At 34.7% G+C, this 13985-nt stretch overlaps 1 protein-coding gene across 5 annotated transcripts in view; it reads right to left on the minus strand.

The window, feature by feature from the left end:
* LOC108147939 overlaps positions 1-13985 on the minus strand; it is an 89714-nt gene that overhangs the window by 65085 nt on the left and 10644 nt on the right. For 4 of the 5 annotated variants that reach the window (XM_041710538.1, XM_041710539.1, XM_041710541.1 and 1 more), the window contains exon 3: positions 7301-7486. The exons of the other annotated variant lie outside the window; for it this stretch is intronic. The gene's annotated coding sequence lies outside the window, so the exon portion shown is untranslated. The remainder of the gene's footprint in view (positions 1-7300; positions 7487-13985) is intronic. 5 annotated transcript variants of the gene reach the window in all.

Consider the following 13985-nt stretch of genomic DNA (forward strand, 5'->3'; position numbering starts at 1 on the left):
TCTAAATACTAATTAACAGTTTTGAATTAAATAATAATGATACTAATACAAATAAATAAAGAAAATTAAATTTAATAATATATATATTTATTTGTCTATATATCGTTAGTTTTCATTTAGACAAAATCTCTGCTTATAATATTTACCTTAAATATGTGCTTAATTTTTAACAGTTTTAAATTATATGTTTGGTATATATTGTTTCATAATGATATTTTATAACCAACCCCTGAAGTTATTGATAGTAAAATGTTTTTTTTTCTTTATTTTTAAAATATTCTTATATTAATTCAAAAAGTTCTTGCAACACTTCCTCTATTTTGATGTCACTTTCTCAACGTTCAACAGGCATTCAATTAATGCCACTCATTATGCAGATAAATTCATTCGGGAGCTATTAGCAAAGCATAAATTTCAATTTATGTGCGCCGCCCACAGAAACAATAAGAAAGCAACAAAGTTGTGGCCGGAGATGACTTCACGCACAATTATGCAAAGTGCTTTTTTATATTTTTTTGCAAATATTTGAAAAAATCAAGCTTGAAAATAAATGAAATTTAAATTCTAACAAAAATAAAACATTTATAACTTTTACTTTTCTTATAAAGAAATCACAAATATATTTAAATCTTTTCAAGACCCACCCATTTTTTCCCTAGGAAGTGGACAGGCCCATTAATATTTCTCCATATACTGCATATAAATCCCACTAATTTGCATATAGATAAATGGTTTTCTGGCAAACTGTAGGCCTAGAAGACGAGCTCGTCTCAAATGCGATAACCTTGAAAAACTGTACAAGCGATCATTCCACTCTATGCATACTAATTACAATCGAGCTTTACGATATTCGAAACTGCGTGAAGTTTGAATAAATTTTGTTGCTGCGTTTCGTTCATTCGGCAGTTAAGCAATTAATTAACCAAAATTTTTTTTCTAACGCTGGCAAATTGATTGGCAAAACGAAAGAAAAGGTGGGGGTTTTAGGAAGTCTCAGATGCGTGGGCCCCAGCCATTCACTCTGTTTTTTTTGTTTTCAAGAAGCAAAGCACAAAAACTCATTGAACGCAATTTCAACTTAATGAATATTTTTAGAAGTGAAGGAAATTAATGTTGGGCTAGATCAATAAAACTGGATCATTAGCAATTCAACGCAATCTTGAGATTGTGTAGATGTTTAAGCATCTAATAAATTTATTGGCTCTAAAATTCAATTAGTTGCAATGCTTAAAATTTAACCCTAGCTATTTTTAAATTCAATATAACAGTTCCTAATGCCTGTATGAAAATATACAACTTGTTTCAAAATCAGTGCAAGATGAAATTTTCCAGAACAAAAAATAATACAAATTGTTTGTGGGTGGTAGTGTTGCATTTTAGGTAAAAACATCAAGCATTTAATATTATGATAATATCTGTAATATATAAAATGTTTCTAAACTTTTATTAAACCGTTAAATTTATATCTCAACTTCGAAGTGAATGATTTCCTAAATTACAAAACAGAATCTTTGGATGCTGTAGAAAAAAAGGGCATCGGCAACCAGTCGAAAATCAGTGGTTTAGAATCAGGGGATACTGGGGCGAAAAGTATGAGGCAGTTCAGGTCCAAGAATAAACGCAGAAACAACAGAGCCCACAAAAATGACTTTTCAACCAAAAGCATAACAAGCTTGAGCCAAAGAGAAAAAGTCAAACAAAGCGAGCCCAAAGCCAAAGTCAAAGTTTTTCTAGCAGTTCTTAGCTGGTTTCTTCTTTGCTCCTCAGTTTCTATTCGATATTCTCTATTTTTGCTGCTCTGTGCGTGGTCTCCACCAACTTCCATCCTCTAAAAGTCGACTTGCAAGCGATGACTCTTTCCAAATCAAATTTTGATGCACTGAAAAAATTATCATACGCACTGTGGTCTTTTGGTAGAAAAATAAATCATACGCAGTGTGTTGGCAGTTTTGTAAATAAAAGCCGGAAGCTTCAAATAATGCAAAGAATTTTGATTAAATATCTGGAATTTATTATAAATATTTAACGATAACTTGAAAAAATTCAAAGAAATTTTATTGAAAATAAATTATGTTTCCCGATTTATGTCTTGCACAAAACAGGTGTTTGATTTAATATTTTTTTCTGTGCATTAAAAAAAACCCGTCGCATGCGTGAATGGATTGTTGTTGTTGATTCAATCCCAATCACACGCTACCAAGCACACACACACCAATGCTGAAACACACACACCACACACACACTCATCTCAGCAATTCCTGTTCTCTTTTTTGCAAGTTGCCTCTGCCTCTGCAGACGTTCTCTCTATTTTCACTTTAACTATTCTTTCTAGTTTCACCTTGAAAAGTTCATTCACGCCAAACGCAACGTCCCAAGTCCGAAAAACAAACTTGCACAAAAATAACATAATTTATTTGGACGCAGAATTCTCGCCGGACTTTTCGGGGCCCCTAAAAATTTTGGGCTGCACGCAAAAAAAATGAAAAAAAAACTAGAATCGCTCACACACGCATATCAGAATGGAGTAAAAGAGATGGATAGTTGGGGGAAAAGAGAGGGAATGGTCAACATTTTCAATGCAAATATATACGCATTTTTTGTGCCGCCATTCCTTTTTTTTGGTTTGACTATTTATGGCCGCTTTTTATTTTTTTTGCCTTTCGGCAAACTAAGAGGAATCGGGGGTAGTAAGAACACTTTCGGTTCTTGGAATTAGCTGAGCTTCATTTTAATATTCTTTGTTGTGACCAACTAGTCGCGACTCTCAAGATTTATAGCCGCCAACTTTAAGACAAACAGAAATTAGTTGTAAGATCTACGATAGTTAGAATTTGATATTAAATATGGGAACTTAAGGTGACTTAATATTTCGATAACTTTGGTTTATTATTATTTTCTTTTATTTCCTTCTCTTATTACACCCCAATCACACTTTTATTAATATACAAATAAATGCAATAAGCAAACACAGTGAACATTTTATGTTATATGTTAATTCCCCCAAATAGTACCTAAAAATAAGTTTTAGCAAAAAGTAATTAAAATAGATCCATCCTCTTAAATGAAATGTATTATGACTCACGGCAATCAAATTTTCGAGTTCCCCCTTTCTAAAAACGGCAACCACCCCACATAAATCATCAAAAACTATTTTTCACCAGCCACGAAATTGATTACGATCCAGACTAAAGAAAATAATAATAAAAAAAAATTCGCACACCCCCACGCATGAAGAGCCAAACAATAACAAACTATCAGCATTCGCGAAATAGAAATGCGAAAAAAACACAAATTAACAGCAACAACAAAATGTGCGAGTGTTCAAAACAAATGGCAAAAATTCGGTGAAGTTCAAGGTATGAGCCATTAAATACAAAACAACCAAAAAGGCAAGCCACAAAATTAGCTTTAACTATTGTTGGCAGGGAGAACTATTCATGTGTATGTTTTACAGATAAGAACACGTATATATATATATATATATATATTTAGGGGAGTGTGAAAAAGAGGGGGTGATAAAGATAGGAGCAAGATAGAGAGAGAGAGAGAGACCTTTTGAAAGGAAGGTGCGTGCGATTAAGTGCGAATTTCAATGGTAAAAAAATCATCTATAAAAAAATATAGAAACAAATATGTTCATTAAACAAATAAAAGTTTTGAAAAGTATTTATATGTGATAAATTAATTTAAGTCCTTAAATTACATGTTTTAAAATTCATTGTGATTAATGAAAAATTAATAATAAAATTTACTTATATCCTTAATAATATTTTTAAAGTTAAAAAAGTTAAGTGAACTGTAAATCTATAACTAAATACTTTTAAAGTATTTTTATCCTATAATTTAATTTGTATAACTTCGAAGTTTCCCCTTAACTTTTTCAAGTGTAGCCTAGACTTTTGAGTAACTTTAAAATAGAGAGAAAATGTGCGTGGTTCGATCGTAGCTTTGAGACTATGTCTCTTTTCATGATTATGTATGTGTGTTTCTTTATAAAAACCTATGGTCTGACAAAGCAAAAAGCCCACACTAAGCGACCGAATCTTATCTGGCCGATCGTGCGTTCTATTTCGCCGACAACAACAACGATTTTTTTTCTCGGGCAAACGCATGTGTCTATATGTATATAAATGTGTGTATTTCTTTTTGATAGTATGTTTAGTTTTTAGTTTTTTGTTTTTTGTTTTCAGGTCTAGCTGGCAAAGCTCGTGGTAGATTCTATATAATCTATGATGATTATTATGTTAGTCTAGGTCTAACCGCCTACCAACTATGCGTATGCTCGCTGCCGAATGTCATCTACTGGTTGTTTTTATCTAGTTTTTTGCTGTTTTTTCTGTTTTGGTTTGACATATATTAACCATTTTTATAGCTTGAGTTGGCAGAGACAGACGGCAGACAGAAGGCCAGATAACGATAAATTGGGGGTAATTGTATGCAATTAACAATGGGTTGTAACGTATTCTTTAGTTTTATGTGGTATTATTAATGTATAAATTTTATAAGACTTAAAGATACATATTTGCCTTAATAAGTCTAAGTTATAATATATATTTAATGAGAGATTTTAGTTCATAAAGATAAACAATTTGAATTAGATTATATAAGTTATAAGTTTTATTTAACAAGAGACCTATTTTAATATTTATTAATGGTTAACAACAACAAAATATAAGGCTTCTTAATTTTTTAATAAGTTGAATTTTTATATTTATCAAAGTATTTTAAAAAAGCTAGATGTCTTTAAAATATTTATTAATGGTTAGTTGATTTTTTAAAATGTATGTTTATTACTTAATGTATGTATACACACTATTTGTATATTTTTAAAACGCAAAAGGCTACATTTCATGATTTTTGCAAATTAAGTTCTTCGTTCAGTTTTGTGCAACCTAAAAGTATGTACCAGTTTTTTTTAATGAATGAATTCTTTAAGCACAGCCGGCAATCAAAACTATTTTTAAATACAGAAAACCCAAAAACCGAAACAAACTTAATGTGGTAACATAATAAAACTTTTAAATTAAGGAGATTACAAAAATACACATCAAATAGCAAGTAATTATCCTTTCGTTTTGCCAAAATGTATGCAAAAAGCAAACTTTGTGCTGACCGAAATAAAAACAAATTATAAACAGACCTGGACCATTATTATTCACCTACTTTGGGCCACACACACAGAGCGAAAGGGGGGAAAAACTGGGAATGGGGCCCAGGAAGGCTTGACCTGAATTTGCTTATCAGCCAACAGCATCCGAATGACTTAAATATCTCATTTAACGCCAGACCAAGTACGGTTGGGTTTTCTGGGGGGCTTACACGCACGGGCATATTTACAACTAAATATAATAAATTTCAACATGTTTATCCCCTTTTATTTTGAACGCTTTTTTCATCGTAACACACACGCACACACGTGTTTGGTCCTTTATCCCACTTTCTTCCATCGTCCTTTTCTTTTTCTCTGTGTTTGTGTGTCAGAAAGTTTTTTTTTTTTGCTATTACTTTCACTACTTTTGGAGTTGGAGTTCTGTTGTGGGTGTAACAAACTGAAACTACGCTATGGAATTCCTTTTATTTAGTTATTTTTTCTCTTTAAGGGTTGGTCTTTTCCACTTCTCCATCATCAGTTGTTGTTGTAGCTGTCGTGCTTGTAATGCCACAAATTAACGATGTATGTAATTAATATCCGAAATTGGCTTACAATTTGCTAAAAATTTGTCATACTTGTCTCACGACAGTTTTATGTGTTTTTAGAAGAGGTTAATGAGTAGTTAAGGAAGTGATTTAAGCAAGAGATTTGGGGCGTGTTGTGAACTTTTAGGATAGTTGGTATACGATTATCACGTTTATGAAATCGTTTATTAATTTATTGGGGATAATACAAAAACTGTGGTGGAAGACATAATGCATTTTGTAAGTGATAGTGATATTTATTAATTGGTTGACTTTCATTTAAAACTTAAATGACTTTCACTTAAAACTTTAACTTATTTATTAGAATCCAACATATCTTAGGGTTTTAGTTGTTTTGTAAATGCTCAAATTCTAGCAAAAATGTCCATTTTAAACTGTGCTAAATGCTTTCCCTATTATAAACCCATCTAGTTAATTAATGAATATTTAAATATATCATTTTGATTCCGGATTTCCACACTCACATGCCACTTGTCGTCCCCTGTCAAATTCAGGGAAATTCTGCTTTGGTTTGAGGTAGCTGAAGGAAACGACGTAAAAGTCGAAGTCGAAGTGAGCCACTAAAAACTTATCGCGCATATATAAATATATAAATTTTAATTAGAGCTCGCGCACACACACAGACGCAGTTTGAAAAGTTAGAAAGAGACGCAGAAAGATACTTTCCCTTTTGCGACCTTAATTAATTTTTGGCCCAGTGACATTGTTGGAGTGCAAAGGGGTGGTGGGTGGGTAGGGAATTGATTTTCCTTACTATATACAATACCAAGAAGACGGAAAATGAAAGTGAAAGTGCAAAAGCGCAGCGCGCAAAAGTATCTCACGGATACCGAAAGTTCGAGGGATGAAGGCGGAGTGGTTTTTGCTTCTCAAGTGGCATGGGTTGTTGTTGTCAAAGTAACGAGTGGGCTGTCAGACTGTCAGGACTCAGGACTCAGGACTCTGGCTCCTTTCTGCCGAGATCCTTTCTCTTGCCTTTGCAACCCCCCTCAACTTTCGGTGAACGCCTACCATTCACTACGCAGCCCCTCCTGTCAGAAGTAAGTAAACTAAAAAGACAAAGGCCTCGCCTAAAAGTGTGCTACACATAAAGAAAATAGGGGGTGGCTATAAGAGGGGGCTGGGGCTATTATGGCCAAGTATATAAAGAAGCTGCCAGTGGCATGTCTTCGCTTGCTGCTGCCACTTTTCCGGCTTTTTTGCGGCTGTGTTGTTGCTGCTGCTGCTGCTGCGACTTTATCTGTTCTTCATGTTGCTGGTGCTGCCGTTGTTGTTATTGTTGCTGTTGCACGTTGCTGGGGCAACATGGACTTTCGGCCAAGAATGCAAAAACAACAGCAACTCGGGCAGCAATAACAGCGACAGACGTAGCAGCAACATGAGCCGACACAGCAGCAACATGAGCCGACAGAGCAGCAATATGAGTTGAAATATCAACAATTTTCGGCATTTTCGGTTTGCTACTTGCCACACGCAACTTTTGCTACTCCACCCCCTTGCCATTTTAACCCCGCCCCCGTTTGCCATCCAAAAGTTGGTTGGAAAATTCGAATGTCAGTTGTAATAGCTTCGGCATATAAATCAATAAAATGATTGTACGCACCTTTGGAGCCCCTTTCCTTCTGCTTTCACCCGACTCCCGTCCACGCCTTCTTTCTCTTTCTCTCTGACTCCCACAATTTTCCCTTTATCGAATCCTCGTCCTTTGGTTTCCTTGCAGCTTCTGCTGCTCCTGGCATTTTCTGCTTTGTTGGTGTGCGTGTTGATGCTGCTGTTGCTGCTGCTGCCACTGTTGTTATTGCAACGTTGTTGCCGAAAATGTTCACAAAAAGGGGTGGTATTGCGAAAGTGGATTGAGAATATCAAAGAATAATTTTCAGGAATATAACTTAGTTAAATGTGTAAAACTTACATATAAAATAAATATTCAGGGTTTAAATTAATTAGTTTTAAATTAAATTTTAAATAACAATTTTTAGAAAATACATTTTAATTCCATATTTTAATTAATAATTATTTAGGATTATATTTAAAATTTTTAATTATACAGTACAAGTTTGCATATTACTATTTTTGATTTTAATCGTTAAAAAATTTGTATTTTTTTTTAAATAAATATTTTTAATGTTACCTGTAAACAGCTTTAGTTTTATATACTTTTTCTAATTTAATATACAACTTCTAACAACTTTAGTGTCAACCCTCGCTCACCAAACTGGCCCTAGCCCGCACTGCCTGCTGTGAGCTTCAGGTGCGCCTGCTTGTTGCTATTTCGACTGCTCCTGACCCTCCCCCTCAAAAAAAAAGGAAAGCCCCCTTCTTCTGGGCCATTTTGCTGACTGTTGATGATGATAATGGGCCTTCCCCTATATATACGGTTTTTTCCTGGGACCTCAGGAAGTGGGGACGGGGGGCTGTGGGCGTGCCCCATCCTGTCCGTTGCGTACGAAGTAAAAATTTTACGCATTTTTGATTTATGGCCCCAGCACAAATAAATTGTCGACATTGTCAACTGTATATTGAAAATGCATTGGGCTCTGAAAAAAAGAAGAGAAAGTAACAAAGAGGAAAAGCAAAGAAAAGGAAGACGAAAAAAAATGAAGCTTTAAGCCAACGATTCGCCTCAGCAATCTGAGCAATAATGTTAATGATTATGGTTGGGAATTGAGGTAACAGCTGTAAAGTTGTTTCCAAAAATATTAAAAGGGAAAATGGAGAAGGAGACTTTTTGGACTCAAGCACCTGTGGTCCACATATGCAGCAGCAAAGGGTCCCAAAAAAAAGGAGCCTGCTTTGGCCATTAAAAGTTTTCACAATGCAGACACACGCACTTCGCAGGGGCTCCAGAAAAAAAAAACTTGCTTTTAGGAGAGGAGAAATGCTTTTGGGGCCAAGTAACGTGGCATTTTTCACAACACAAGGGCTACTTTTTCCCTTACACTCACACACTTTTTGCTCTTTTTTCGTAGGTTTTTGGTTTGGTCGGCAGGGCCAACAGTGCGCATACTTGATGGGCCTTCCTTTGCTTCTTTTTTTAGGACTCCCCCCATCTTTCTTCATGACGAAAGACCGCAACACATGCGAACTAAAGTTTCTTCTGGCCAGGGGTTTGCTTTTTTGTCCCTTTCCCTTGGCTTCTTCGCTTGGTAACAAAGTAGGACAAGTCAAGAGGCTCTTCAGCTTGGATTCTCTGCATTGATACAAGTTTAAATTGCGCCGAGAACCTGGCTTAAAGTGGCTGTGGTTGGGGGTCATGGAGTTATGGAAGATAAGCTACTTAAATTTGCCTGCCAATGGGCCAGGTTTAAAGGAAATGGCCAATAACGATTTAAGGGATTGGGATTTAATGGACATATTTGTAGCTTGTGAAAGCGAAATTTTACTAGAAATTTCAGGTCATTTTAGAAGTTATAGAATAACTGAATATTTTATATAATAAAACATACTGCAAACAGCAGTTATTTAAAAAAATAATCAGTTGGGTGTTAAAAAAGGTCTTTAAAAAAGGAAAATATTATGTTATGTTTATTCGCTTTCTACAAATTTCGAAATCATTTTATTTTGGCTTAAAATTGGCATTAAGAAAATAAAAATAAAATTACTGGAATCTAATTTTAGGATAACAAAGAATTTAAGATAAAACTTGTAGATATTTCGCCCTAATCCTGGCAGCACTTCATTAAAGTTACATGGAAGCCATCTCATCTCATCTAAGTAACGAGGCGTCCACTTCAGCCTGCATATAGAACCCAGCTACAACTCCCGCTTTTTTCACCCCCTCACACACACACACGCAGCCCCATGAGGGTGTCACACACACAGGCACACAGAGAAAAAAAAATGGAAGATGGACGGACATCGCCTGACGTTGCTGTGACAGCAAAGATAACGCAATAACAACAGCAGCAATGTCAATGCATGTGGCAAGCAAATGACCAGCAAAAGGACCTCCCTCACACACACACACACACTCAAGCAATCACGCACACACACACACTCACCTACACACGCACGCAGGAAGACCCGCTGAGCATGTGATCTATGCCTATCTGATGTATTTTAATGGTGCTCACATATATTTTTCATTATTGCTCTGGCTGCCTGTTGACCAGCAGACAAAAATATCATGTAGAAAATAGATGGAAGAAATAAAACAATACCCTTTAAAATATCAAATATTAAAAAAAAAATGGTAATTTTTATTAAGAAGGCTTCAATTTTAAAAAATCTGTTGTTTAAAATGTTGTGTTAGTTGAGAGATCAAAAAAAAAAAAAATTCAGTATAAAACGTTTTACTTTTTAAATAGATTTGATTCAATTTTGGCAATTAAAATAAATAAACGTATCAAAATAAAAAAAAAGTCCCAAAAAGAAAATCAGTAATTTAAAGCACATTAAATCAAGCATACTCCAAACATACCCTACATTTATCCACAAAGTAATACTCTCGTTAGCCCCTCAGTACCCACATTTCAGATTTTTTACCCCTCGCATACCACACCACGCACATTACGTATACGCAGTGTCTGATTCTTTCGCCCTTTTGCAGCATGGACCAACAATTTATTTCTATACACCAGAGGCCGCGACTTTTTTTTCTATCCACCATGTGAATGTGGATGCAACGCATTGAGGCCGCGGGCAAAAAGCCACCCGCACCCAGATTCTGACCCAGTCCCAGTTTGAATCCTGGCTTCCTAACCACTCGTCCTTTTTCTTTTCCCCAACCTCGCAAACTTCCCTTTTTTTTAGGTCCCTTATCTGGTCGTGCTGCGGCATTTTTCGTGATGATATGCAATGGAGTTTGAGTTCGAGGCGGACCGTGTTTTTTGGGGCTGATATTTTTTATGGCCCGTTGAGATTGCAATTTGAAAATCGATAAATTGCAATTAATTTAATGGTCGCAACGACAAGCTAACGAAAAAGACAACAAATGACATGGCTTGTGAATAAATCATAGATGGCTGCAGTTATAAAAGGTTGGTATATGAAAAAAATACATTAAAAAAAGTATTAAACTATAATCAACTATAAATTTATTACACAATTTATAATCATTAAATTCATGATTAACCTTAAAGAATTCAACTACAAATAGATCTGTTGAAATATAACCAAAAAGACAAGAAAGACTAAAGCAAATTAAAAGGAAATTGTCATTTTTGAAGAAGCTCCAGAAGAGCCACTTAATTATCCACAAACATGGGATCCCCAAAGACTGTCATAGAAACCACTTGAAAAATTGAGAAAAGAAGGAAGTCAGCAAAAGTTCTTATTACTATTTTAGGGGGTTGGAGAAAACATAGTTATAAAATGTAATCCAAACATTATAAATTTCAAACTTAATCTGTAATGCAACTCAAGTCCTCAACTCACCAAGTTTTAATTAAAATTTTGACTGTGACCGGGAACATATTTCCCAAATGCAGCAATGAAAAAACAATTTCCAAATTCCTTATTATAGAAAATTTACGCCGTCGCTGGGTATTTGCATAATTCCCACCACCACCCAACACCCAACACCCACTGAAAGGCGAACTGGGATTGCTGATTAGCAGTGCCCAACCAACACCGCCCGCCCCCTTTCCATTTTCCAACCCCCTTTTTTCCACCTTGGTAACTGCGGTCCAGTCGGCCAGCATTTAATTACCTTGGAGAAAAAACGTGGATGGCGAAGCACACAGAGCACACAGGTGAGCGGAAAAGTGAGGGAAAAGCGAGGAAAATCGAGGAAAACGACAGCGGCAACAAAGGCATAACCTAATTTTCTCAAATTTCCCAAGCAACGCAATGTGGGCAGCCAAAGGGAAAAAGGAAAGTGGTTAGAAATTCCAGATTCAGAGTTTTGGTTTCTCGCAAAATCTCCGAAAAACAGTGTGTTCAGGGTGATAAAAATGCAAATGCACAAAATGAATATTCAACAGGAAGACGACTATGTGTTCCAATAAAGAAACAAACAAAAAATTCTTGAATGGCGATTGCGATTGAAAGGAAACAAAAGGAAGGATTAACAGAAAGATCATTGGAAAAATTAAGTTTGTTGTTAAGGTAAAGAATATAAATAAAAACAAAAATACTCTAGAATTTAAAAGCTTTTTGAAAAATGCTTTAAAAATTATTAAAGGTTTTAAGTAATCGTGTTAGCAAATGTGTAATATGTTAAATAAAAAATAAATAGATTTATCCATTTAATTACTTGTAAATTATTGTTCCAATCTTGTGTTTGGCATGCTAATTTAAAAATATACTTACTAAACTAGTTGGTAGTTTGATAGATTTTACTAAAAGACTTTTAAGGATAAGAAATTATTAAATATTATAAATGCTAATTAGTATTGAATATAGTATTAACACGACTCACCCTTGACCTTCTTTTCCACATCTTTCCCTTACCTCCCACACTTTCAAAAAACAGACGCACACATTGAATTTTGCATTATGCTCATGTACACTACGCATAACAACAAAACAACAAAGAACAACGGAGAACAACAAAATAGAAGCAAAAGCAACAAACAATGATTTTCATGGTACGTAAAATTAATTAGGGCACTGAGACAAAAATCCTCAAATTTCAATTGAGCCGTCGCACCGCCTTGTCCATATGGCCGGTGGGTGCGAAAGAGATGGCAGCTGGGGGTTGGAGAAAGTCGAGAAAGAGAGAGGGATATTCGAAGGAGATATGCACTGAAAACAAGTCGGCGAAGAAGAGCAAGAAGCACCCGAACTAAAAATACCAAGGACCTTAAATGAGGGGGTGGCACTGGGTGGTGATGGGTGATGGGAGCTTCTGGGGAAACATAATTACTCTGCAGCTGTATTAGGCAGCCCGTGTAGGTGTGGATGTGATTGTCTTTGTGCGTGGGCCGAGCTGAGGCTTTACTGTACCGTAAGAAAATGGGTGTTAACAAAAATTTATTAGTTAAAAATAGATAAAGAAGAATTCTCATTGTAAGAACTAAAGAAAAAAAACATTTAATTTTTCATTTATTATTAATGTTTTTTGTTAAGCTTTACCAAAGATAAAAGCTTTTACCTTTGAAAAAAGGAAAACTACTTTTTCTTTATTTATTTTTTAGTTTCATTTGATAATTTCCCATAATAATCCCTGAAAATATATTAAAAAACAAAAAAATGTATGTTTGTTTAAGCAATTATTATTTTTACCAATACAAATATTAAATATATAAATATTTTTTAATTACAGTAATAATTTAAAATTAATAATATTACACTCTTACTAAAAATATGTTATTAATGGATATATAAATTTATATTTTTGTGATTTCCAAACAAATTCTAAAGTGTACATTTTTTTAATCTGGTTTTGAATGGGTCCTTAAAGTAAGGCTTTATCAACGTCTGCATTTTCGATTATTTAGAAAAGAGTTCGAAGCCATATACATAAAATACATTTTTCTAAGTGTACTGTCTTGTCAATGCAAGCCGGCTCCAAAGGCGATGCTTATGTTGCTGCTGCTTGTGTTTCCTGCCTGCCTCCTTTCCCCCGTCTCGTTTATATATGCCTTGAAATACATTTTACATAACAGTGGGATTTTCTATGTGTTGTAGAACTCTGACATTGTATTTGTGTGTCTGCATCTGTGATGGTGTTTGTTATCAGCTCAAGAGCAATTACAGCAGCAGCGGCATCAAAGCTCAAAGGAAATGGAAAAAGAAAAGCAAACGCAAAGACAGCGGAAAACTCGCAGAGCATTTTCAGCTAATACATAATTACAAATACATTTAATCCTGACGGTTTTTTAATTGTCCTCGGTTTTGCAGATGGAAGGGTTGATACTAAAAGCGAGGATGGCAATGTTGTGATTGACATTTTATGTGAAACTGAAAGCGAACAGGGAAAGTTAGGATGGACTGAGATATTGGACTGTCAGGCTTTATAAAGGGTGTGACGGGATGGTGAAGGTAAAATGCAACATTTGTACAAGTGGAAGCAAGTTCTGGCTTCATTTAATTAATTACAAACGTTTTGACAGAAGTTTTACCAAAGCAGTAGTTGATTTACAAAATGGTGATCCGACCATATACAAATAAATTTAAAAAAAATGAAAGCTTAAAATATTTTTTAACTATTTAATTTTGTCAATTTGTATTTAAGCAAAGCCTTAAAATATGTATTTCAAGCTAAGTATTTGCCAAAAGAAAATTACTCTACCAAATACAATACCCCTAATGTATTTAAATGTATTTTATTGAAAGTAAAAAGATTATTTACTAGGTACTTCAGACATCAACCTATTTCATTTTAAACTTCATTTTCTTTAACT

Source organism: Drosophila elegans, unplaced genomic scaffold, assembly GCF_018152505.1.
Source record: "Drosophila elegans isolate 14027-0461.03 unplaced genomic scaffold, ASM1815250v1 contig_814, whole genome shotgun sequence".
In the NCBI taxonomy this organism is placed as follows: Eukaryota; Metazoa; Arthropoda; class Insecta; order Diptera; family Drosophilidae; genus Drosophila; species Drosophila elegans.